The sequence below is a fragment of the Xyrauchen texanus genome, chromosome 18 (genome assembly GCF_025860055.1).
Source record: "Xyrauchen texanus isolate HMW12.3.18 chromosome 18, RBS_HiC_50CHRs, whole genome shotgun sequence".
Taxonomy (NCBI): Eukaryota; Metazoa; Chordata; class Actinopteri; order Cypriniformes; family Catostomidae; genus Xyrauchen; species Xyrauchen texanus.
The window spans coordinates 35,006,531-35,015,315 of record NC_068293.1 but is presented as its reverse complement, the minus strand read 5'-3'; the positions used below and the strand labels follow the sequence as shown (position 1 = coordinate 35,015,315).

At 36.2% G+C, this 8,785-nt stretch overlaps 1 pseudogene; it reads right to left on the bottom strand.

The window, feature by feature from the left end:
• Positions 1 to 6,727: 6,727 nt before the first annotated feature.
• The window catches only part of LOC127658835 (carbamoyl-phosphate synthase [ammonia], mitochondrial-like), a 72,055-nt pseudogene continuing 69,997 nt past the window's right edge, over positions 6,728 to 8,785 (bottom strand).

Sequence of the window (8,785 nt, the reverse complement as noted above, 5' to 3'; positions counted from 1 at the left end):
CGCTCAAGTACGCTATTGGTCTCAGAACAGTTCACGTTAGAGGTCTGATGAGTTGTTCCAAGTAGGAATTTGGGTTCGGGTTTGTAATTTAAGAAAAAATATACAGGTCTTCCTAAATTGTTTCAGCCACACACTCTCAATCACAGTCATGCACAAACTGATGAGTTAGGGGCCGTTGCGTTCATCTGCTCTGTTTTTCCATTGTTTTCCAATGTAAACACATGCTGGTCGAACATCCTTGACAGCTGCACCGCATCTTGCTGTTTCTTCAGGGTCTCGTGCAGGACCGACACATTTTCAGACACTGTGTCAAGTTAAAAAGGACTTTAGTTGTCAAAAACACGTCAAGACTCATGCTGCCGGGTTTCATTCATTATGCTGCGTCTAGACTGTTTTTAGCGCAGGTGTCACAAAGATTAAATGTTCTGAACAAGTTCAGGTTGCAAAGAGGTGACTGTTACAATGTTTAATTCCAGATTGTTCTGCACCAAGCAAAGTTTCAGTGCTTGATAAATATAATTTTTTTCTTCTGCTCTAATGTGCTGAGGGGTCACTGTGCTTTGTATATTAACTGTTACAATACTGTTACACATGTTGCCATGATGCTTAGCCTACAGAAATACAGCCTTGTGCAACATGATGAAAAATACACTGCAGTGTCAGAGTATAAGCTCAAGGTGAAAGTAAAGTAAATAAAACAGAAATGTATTATTATTGTATACAACAAATCCTCAAAGTAATAATAATACTGTATCAAATTATAATGTCAAACAATAAATAATTTAATTCCAAAATGTTATTGAGTGAAGAAGTACATGTAGGTTTTGCACACCCTGCCATGGAGACATAGCAAGCTTGGGGGCTTCACGCCATCCAACGTGGCATCCACGCTCATCTCACCATGTGCCCCACCGAGAACAGGCCACATTATTGCGACCATGAAGAGGTTACCCCATGTGACTCTACCCTCCCTAGTAACTGGGCCAATTTGGTTGTTTAAGAGACCTGGCTGGAGTCACTCAGCATGGCCTGGGATTCGAACAAGCGAACTCCAGGGGTGGTAGCCAGCGTCTTTACCACTGAGCTTCCCAGGGCCCTTGTATTCTCATTTATTACATTTGATTATGTTTTCAGCAACTGATGAGTGGAGTACTCTCAGTTCTTTGAACATGTTTTTAAATCTATTTTACCGACCTCCCCCCACAGATTCTGTCTGGTATGATCAAGAACAACAAATACAAAAAAAAGCACCTGTTCTCACTCTTCCATGTTTAGATAGCATTTACATTATATAGCCAACCTACAGTATATTAGACAGGTGTTTCATCAATACATTCCACTGCATGGTAAAATAACAGGTTTTCATCCATTTGTCCATTTGTCATGCATTTTAGTGGATGTACAACACAGTGCTCTTTTGATCCAACAGCTGCAAAATAGCAGAGGGTCAATCGAGTATATTAGCATAATGCTTTAAAATGCCATGCTGTAAATGAATGTCCATTAGCCTATATGAAATGGCTTATATATGAACTCTATCACTGCCACATGGGTGCCCCCTCATCTGGCTGGCATAAGGTGCCATCTGCCTGCTTTGTGCTTCCAATGCCCATGTGTCAGATCTGTGATTGCCATCAATCTAATGGACTCAAATGTACAATTGTGACTGCTTAAACAGAGATACCAGAACCATAAGAATGTGTATTAAGTGAATGTGTGATGTGCATAAGAATGCTAGAATGTCAGCGGACTCTTCACTAAGCCCCACTTTAAAAACTTAACTGACCAATAGGGCTGGGCAATAAAATTATCTAGTTGTTTATCGGAAAAAAGAGAGATGTCCTTGATCAAAATTTTGAGTAGTTTTCTATATTAAGCCTATGTTCTACATCTAGAACAGGGGTGTTCATTACATTAATCACAATAGCAAGAGCACCACTGGTTGGTTAATCTAGATGGAATATAAAAGATTGACTTCTTATTTCCTGACGTCTGTAGCTGCGCATTGTTTGATTGATAGGTGGCTAATGATTGAGCACTAATGCGGTTATGTGCCTAAATGATCAAATACACTTCATAATTCTTTATAAATACACTTCATAATTCCGCCAATGCCCATCTTCATGAGGATTTAATGTAAATGCAGTCGTTTATGTCTAAAGTAAATTTAAACGGGACAAAAAGCATGTTTGCATCAAAATGTCGGACTTGAAGTGTACATGTAACTGAATAGAGCACTGTCTAGTAGGCTATGTCATAAAAAGGCTATTAATCAAACAACATTAACAAGGAAACGAGAAAGCCACTCACTACTTTTGGCTGAATAACTTTAGTAGCTTTAAAAGTATGAATGTAACAGAATAAAACGGTGACATTTTTAATAATAATATTTTTTGAAAATATTGTTCATTTTTTAATAATATTGACCCCTGATGTAGAGAGTGGTTTTTTTTTCAACTATTTCTTGGATTAAAAGATACAAGAACTAAATCAATGTTGAACATTATTTCTCAAAAGGAGGACAATGTGGTCCCCCATGTGCTACTTAAATAAATAATTCACACAAAAATGAAAATTAATTTACTCACCCTCATGCCATCTGTCTGTGACTTTCTTTCTTCAGAACACAAATTAAGATTTTTAGAAGAATATTTCAGCTCTGTAGATCCATTCACTGTAAGTGAAGGGGTGCTATAATTTTGATGCTCTAAAAAGCACATAAAAGCAGCATAAAAGTAATACATACAACTCCAGTGGTTTAATCCATGACTTCAGAATTGATACGACAGGTGTGGATGAGAAACAGATCAATATTTAAGTCAATTTTTGCTAGAAATGTTTCTCTCTGCCTAATAGGTGGCAATATGCATGAAGAATGTGAAATCACCAAAAACACAAGAAGAAAATTAAATTTAAAGTGGAGATTGACTGAGCAGGGAGGAGAATTAATAGTAAAAAAGGAATTAAATATTGATCTGTTTCTCACCACATCTATCATATCGCTTCTGAAGACATGGATTAAACCACTGGAGGCACATGGATTAGACTACTTTTACGCTGATTTGATTTGTGGAGCTTCAATATTTTAGCACTGATTCAATTTCATTGACCAAAATAGCTGAGATATTCTTCCAAAAATCTTAACTTGTGTTCTGCAGAAGAAAGAAAGTCATACACATCCAGGATAGCATGAGGTGAGTAAATGATGAGAGAATTAGCGTTTTTGGGTGAATTATTCCTTTTTATATGTGATGTATCCCCTGTACCAAAAAACTTTTCCCATGCCTGCTCTACCTCCTCTATTGTGCAGGACATGACATTCTAAGTGATCCTGCTTATTTAGCATTTTTTGCAATCCTTGCATTGTTTGAAAATTTTATGCACAACAATAACGCTCTGTCGGCTTTAAGGGCAATTTAGACCCTACATATGAACTGATTTTAATGTAATTGTTTCATACATTAAGATTTAAAATGGTGATCAGTGTACTGAAATAACTTTTTAATCTTTTCATTTCTGTTATCATGTACACTGGAATACAGAATGTCATGATAAGTGGACAAGAATCAATCAATAACTGTATTACTGTGCCAATAACCATATAGATAAAACCTTTTATTTTTTGGAATCAGATCCATGTAGTGTTTATCATAGATAAGTGATGTATTTTAAATGTTGGCATAATTTGTTCATTTTAATGGGATAAAGGTTTTGCAACTCTGCACTCAATACTCATGAGTACTTTTAAATGAGCTACTCTTTTACTCTTACTTGAGTAGTTTTTAGAACAGCTACTTTTACTCTACTAACTCTATATTTTATGGGAAGTAACAGTACTTCTACTTGAGTATGATTTTTCAGTACTCTCTCCACCGCTGTACAACATTTAGTTAAATCCTTATCCTAGTTAAATTCCTTTTCTTAAACCAATTTCCTTCTTTTTAGTTGAACATTTCAGGCTGTCAAAACTAATTTAAAAGATATTAACTAAATTATAAAAATTGGTTATTTTTAAAAAATTATGACAGAGGGGATACAGTGGTCTGGCTGAGGGGTCACTGCCCCCTGGTGCGGTCTCTAAAACATTGAAAATTAATAATACAGAAAATGATATCTCTAAAAGCATGAAGAATTCACAAAACATTAAGTAGCTAAAACTTCACTATACTCATATGCTATATGGGACTTATATCAGGTTTTCAAAAAATGTTATCAGCTAAAGTTGATACAATATTTCCATAAATAATATTTGAACATTTGGTTTAGGATTCGACTGTTACAGTTAAAAAAAAAAAAATCTGCATACTGCACATTATTAAATATTAGCCTATTTTAACGTTATTTTGGCTCACTCAAATTCTATGTCATTGTAGTAAGAGTAAAAATGAATACAATTCAAAAGATAAAAATTACTACTAAAGCAAAAATCTGTGTAAAAATTAACACTGTTCTTTAGAACTGTTTTATCCTATTTCAGTTCCGCTTGTCCCTTTCTGCAATCTCTCTTCATTATGAACGGAGACATGTAGCCTACTTAGCTCCCACACAGACTCTGGGTTTAATTGATGTGTTGAGGTTTAATTGTGGCATCAATATCTAGACCACTACATAATGGGCAACACTCTAGTGGGCTGTTTGGTCATAATATTAGCTTTTTCCAATTAGAGTTAATTTATAAGTAATGCTTAAGCAATAAACATAATGCAGGCAAGCAATCTAATGCTAATAGGTGGCCAATTGCCTGATATATTTATATTACTTTCAGACTAATAAACCTGAATGAGGAATCTCCCAAGCAGCTAAATAAGCAAACTACATTAGTTTGATCACTCAAACGCCAATGCGAATGGGTGATGACATTTGTTTTCATTCCATCGATAAGGGGGCTGCTATAAAATAACAACCTTGAAATAGTAATTTGAACACGATATCACTGTTGCTTGCGAGTTTCCAATAAGAGAAAGCATTTCAAATGCAGCAAACCCTATTGAAAAAAAAAAAACTGCTTAAACTAGCCTAATCCAAATCCTGGGAGACCAGCAAGCCAGCACGCTGAATACAATCTTGGTCAGGCTGTTAGATCAGCTAGACCAGCAAACCTGCTTAGATTTAACTAGATTTTTTCAACAGTATAAAAGGAAAAATTATACATAAATATTTTGAGTCTGTTATTGGATAGCCTAACCCATCTCAATAAACATGTTTAAGCATAAAATAAAGGTTTTTGGGTATGTTCACATGCTTCAAGGAACTTAGCATGACAGCCCACTGAAGCTGGGCTGGGGCAGACATAACTGGTCACAGTCCCGATCGGACCGATTAGGGATGGGAAATACAGACGAGACCAACACGAACATGAAACAAAACAAACTGGCACTGGACAGCACAAACATGGAGACTAAAATAAGGAGATAAATCAAACAGGTTAATAGACAGGGCAGGTGTGACTAATGAACTAATAATAGGCAAACAAGGAGGTGTGGTATGACACAAGACTAAGAAACATGCAGCAATACAGAAACAAATCAAAGCCATGTGCTCTCATAAGACACAAACACCCAAATGGTATGAGCGCACATCGCTAAGACAATAAGGCAATATACGTTCATGCCAACTGACAGACATGATGAGAGAATGCGTAGCAATGGCAAACAAAGCAATGCCACACGTTCCCACACTAGACAAAGCCTGAGCATATACATCATGAGGCAAACGGCACGCAACAGGTGACAAAACGAGAACGAACACCTGTGTGCGAGTTCGGCCACTCACAAACCTGACACCTCAGACCGAAGTGGACGAACCTCAGCACAACGTGAAGACGGCTCGTGTCCCAGGAGTGCAGCACAACGTGAGCGCAACGAGGCGTACCCACATATACAATTGACGTGAGTGCATGCCGCCAAGATGACATAAACGTAATGCTCTCACGTCAATAACAGACAGAACATGGAGCACAAGTGTCCGGATCCCAACCCAGACACAATGCTCCGGACATGAAACATAGACGTGCGCACACATAGACAGAAAACGAAACACCAGACAGACATAGAACGATGATGTCACGGTCCAGGACCATGACAATTTGGAGAATATCTAATTAAGTAGTTAGGCTACTAACTGCATTATTCAGAAGCTTGACCATAGCTCAGCTGTTTTCTAAATAGTATAGCTTTTCCAATGTAGCTATTTTTTTCCAAAAAGTAGTGGTATAGCATATAGCATAAAAAAAAGTCTACATTTCTATATTCTGTCAATCTGATATATATTAGTGAGATATTTTGATATTTTGCTTCCCAACACCGTTACTGTGAGTAGTGTATACTATGTTGTGGCAGCGGGGGCGTGGTCAAGCGCCCGTCTGGGAGAGAAAAGCGGTAATCTAGCTTACACCTGAGCTAGATTATGTCTAACACCTGTCTCTAATTTCAGTGAGCACGGGGAGAGCGGCATAAAAGGCAGCCAGAGGGCCTCCATGGGGGAGAGAGAGTGACATAAGAGTTACTGTGTTTGTGTGTGAAAAAGCTCGCTGTTTAAAAGTGCTCTGTGCACGTTGTGATAATTAATAATAAAGAACCTCACCTCTGAGCCACTGCGTCAAGTGTCATCCCTTGGAGGAGATCTTTACATATGTGTTATAAACTTGACAACTTCTAATTTTGTGGCACCTACAACAGAAATTCCAATTAAAAAAATAGACATAAAAATGCAATGATTAATGAAGTTTTCACCTGCTGATGTTGGGTAAGGATGTGTTGTTGCCTTCATGGCTTGGACACGTAACAGGGATTGTTGGAACATCATCAGCATTGAGCCAAGCAATTGTACCCTCTGTGGCCTAAAGCTAAACCCATGCCAACAAAAGGATTACGAGCAAATTTGTTCTTTATTCATACAAAATATAATTTAGCTAAGAAAGTGAAACAACTAAGAAGTGAAATATCTACCAAAGCTAATCCCCATATATATAAATATATATATATACACTCAACAGTCTCTAGAATTGACTCTGAATGGTGCCAAAGACAAAAAACATCCAGTGAGCAGCAGTTCTGCACATATAAACACCTTGTTGATGAGAGAGGTAAACAGAGAATGGCCAGACTGGTTCGAAATGACAATGTCCATGTTAACTCCGATAACCACCCTGTACAATTGTGGTGAGAAGTATAGCATCTCAGAATGCTATTGGTGCTGTCTTGGCAGCATGAGGGGGACCTACACAATATTAGGCATGTGGTTTGGCTGGTAATGTTGTGGCTGATCTATATATATATATATATATATGGGTAGTTGACGTGACGTGGCTTTTTCACCGTCACAGAAGAAAAAAAATAAATTATTTCACATTTTCATCATTTAGAATACTGTAAATGGTTAAACATTTTCTTGTTTTACATGAATTTGTTGTTTTAATATCAGAGTTATTTTTAATTTTTTTATAACTTTGAGCCAAATCTCAAAATCGTCCTATGGTGTGACGGTAGACAAAATTATTTCATAAATATTAACTTTTATAAATAAAGAAAATAATGTTTAAAAATCTTAATGGACACTCCTGGCATAATTGTGCAAGTGTCTATTTCACTAAGTGGTCATCACTTTTCCTATACATACATTTTTTAAAGTGTAGGAATTTCATAAAGTTTGTCACAGAAAAAATGTCCTTTGGTGTTATGCAATAACTTGATATTAAGTTGGGCAATATCATGGACAACTACATTTATTTGAAAGAAACCATTCAAGGTCATGTGACTGAATACCCCTATGAAGCCCATGAGCAGTGCACATGGTAAGTATTTCTCTCAGAATTGTTCAAATATTTAACTAAGTTTTTTTGTCCTTTGGTGTGACACCCCTAAATTATTTTTTTTAATTCAAATTTTTATTTTTAAAAGCAGGACTATATAATATTATGCAAATGTATCATGCCAATTGCTAATGACAGTTCAGCTAGCATTAGCATGGTTATTAACATGCCACAAAAGCTCAAATGTCCTTTGGTGTGACAGGAAATGTCCTTTGGTGTGACACTTTGGCCTGTCACACCATAGGACACAGATGTCACACAATAGGACACAGATGTCACACAATAGGACAAGACCTCCTTAAGAAGCTATTAAAACAAATAGATAAAGTTTGTTAACATACTTTTCATTCTTTTTTGACCAGTTTTGATGATTTTAAATTCAATAATGACTTACATTTGAATGTTTATTGCCATTTTTTGGAGACTACATAACATTTTCTGAAGTGTTACTAAAACAACTATAATGTATAATGTAACAACTATAAACAAATATAAAGTACATAAATACAGTGCTACTACTTATAATGCTACTTAACTTTTTTAGAACAGAAAGAACTGAGGGAGAGATGAGTGCAAAAGAGAGGACCAGACAGTATAGGGAGCAAATTAAAAAGGATCCACAGAGAAAGGATGCGATCCTAAGAGAACAATGGAGAAAGTAAATCAAACTGAAATGTTGCCATATACATCATATACATATACGTCTTAAAATAATTGAGGGATTTTGCTGAGTGACTGAATGACTGCTTATTATTCAGTATCAGAATAGACCTGTGTGAGGTTCAGGTTCAACAATAGTTACATAATAAGCTTGTTATTACAGAATAATAAACTATATTGTGTTTTATAAGAAATTAATAAGTAAGTGGTTACATTTGTAGGGAAAACACAGTAGGTCATGAGTTCATAATTAAGTATACATTACATTAATTTCTCTGTTGATCCATTAATCTATATTCTATCATTATTTCAAAC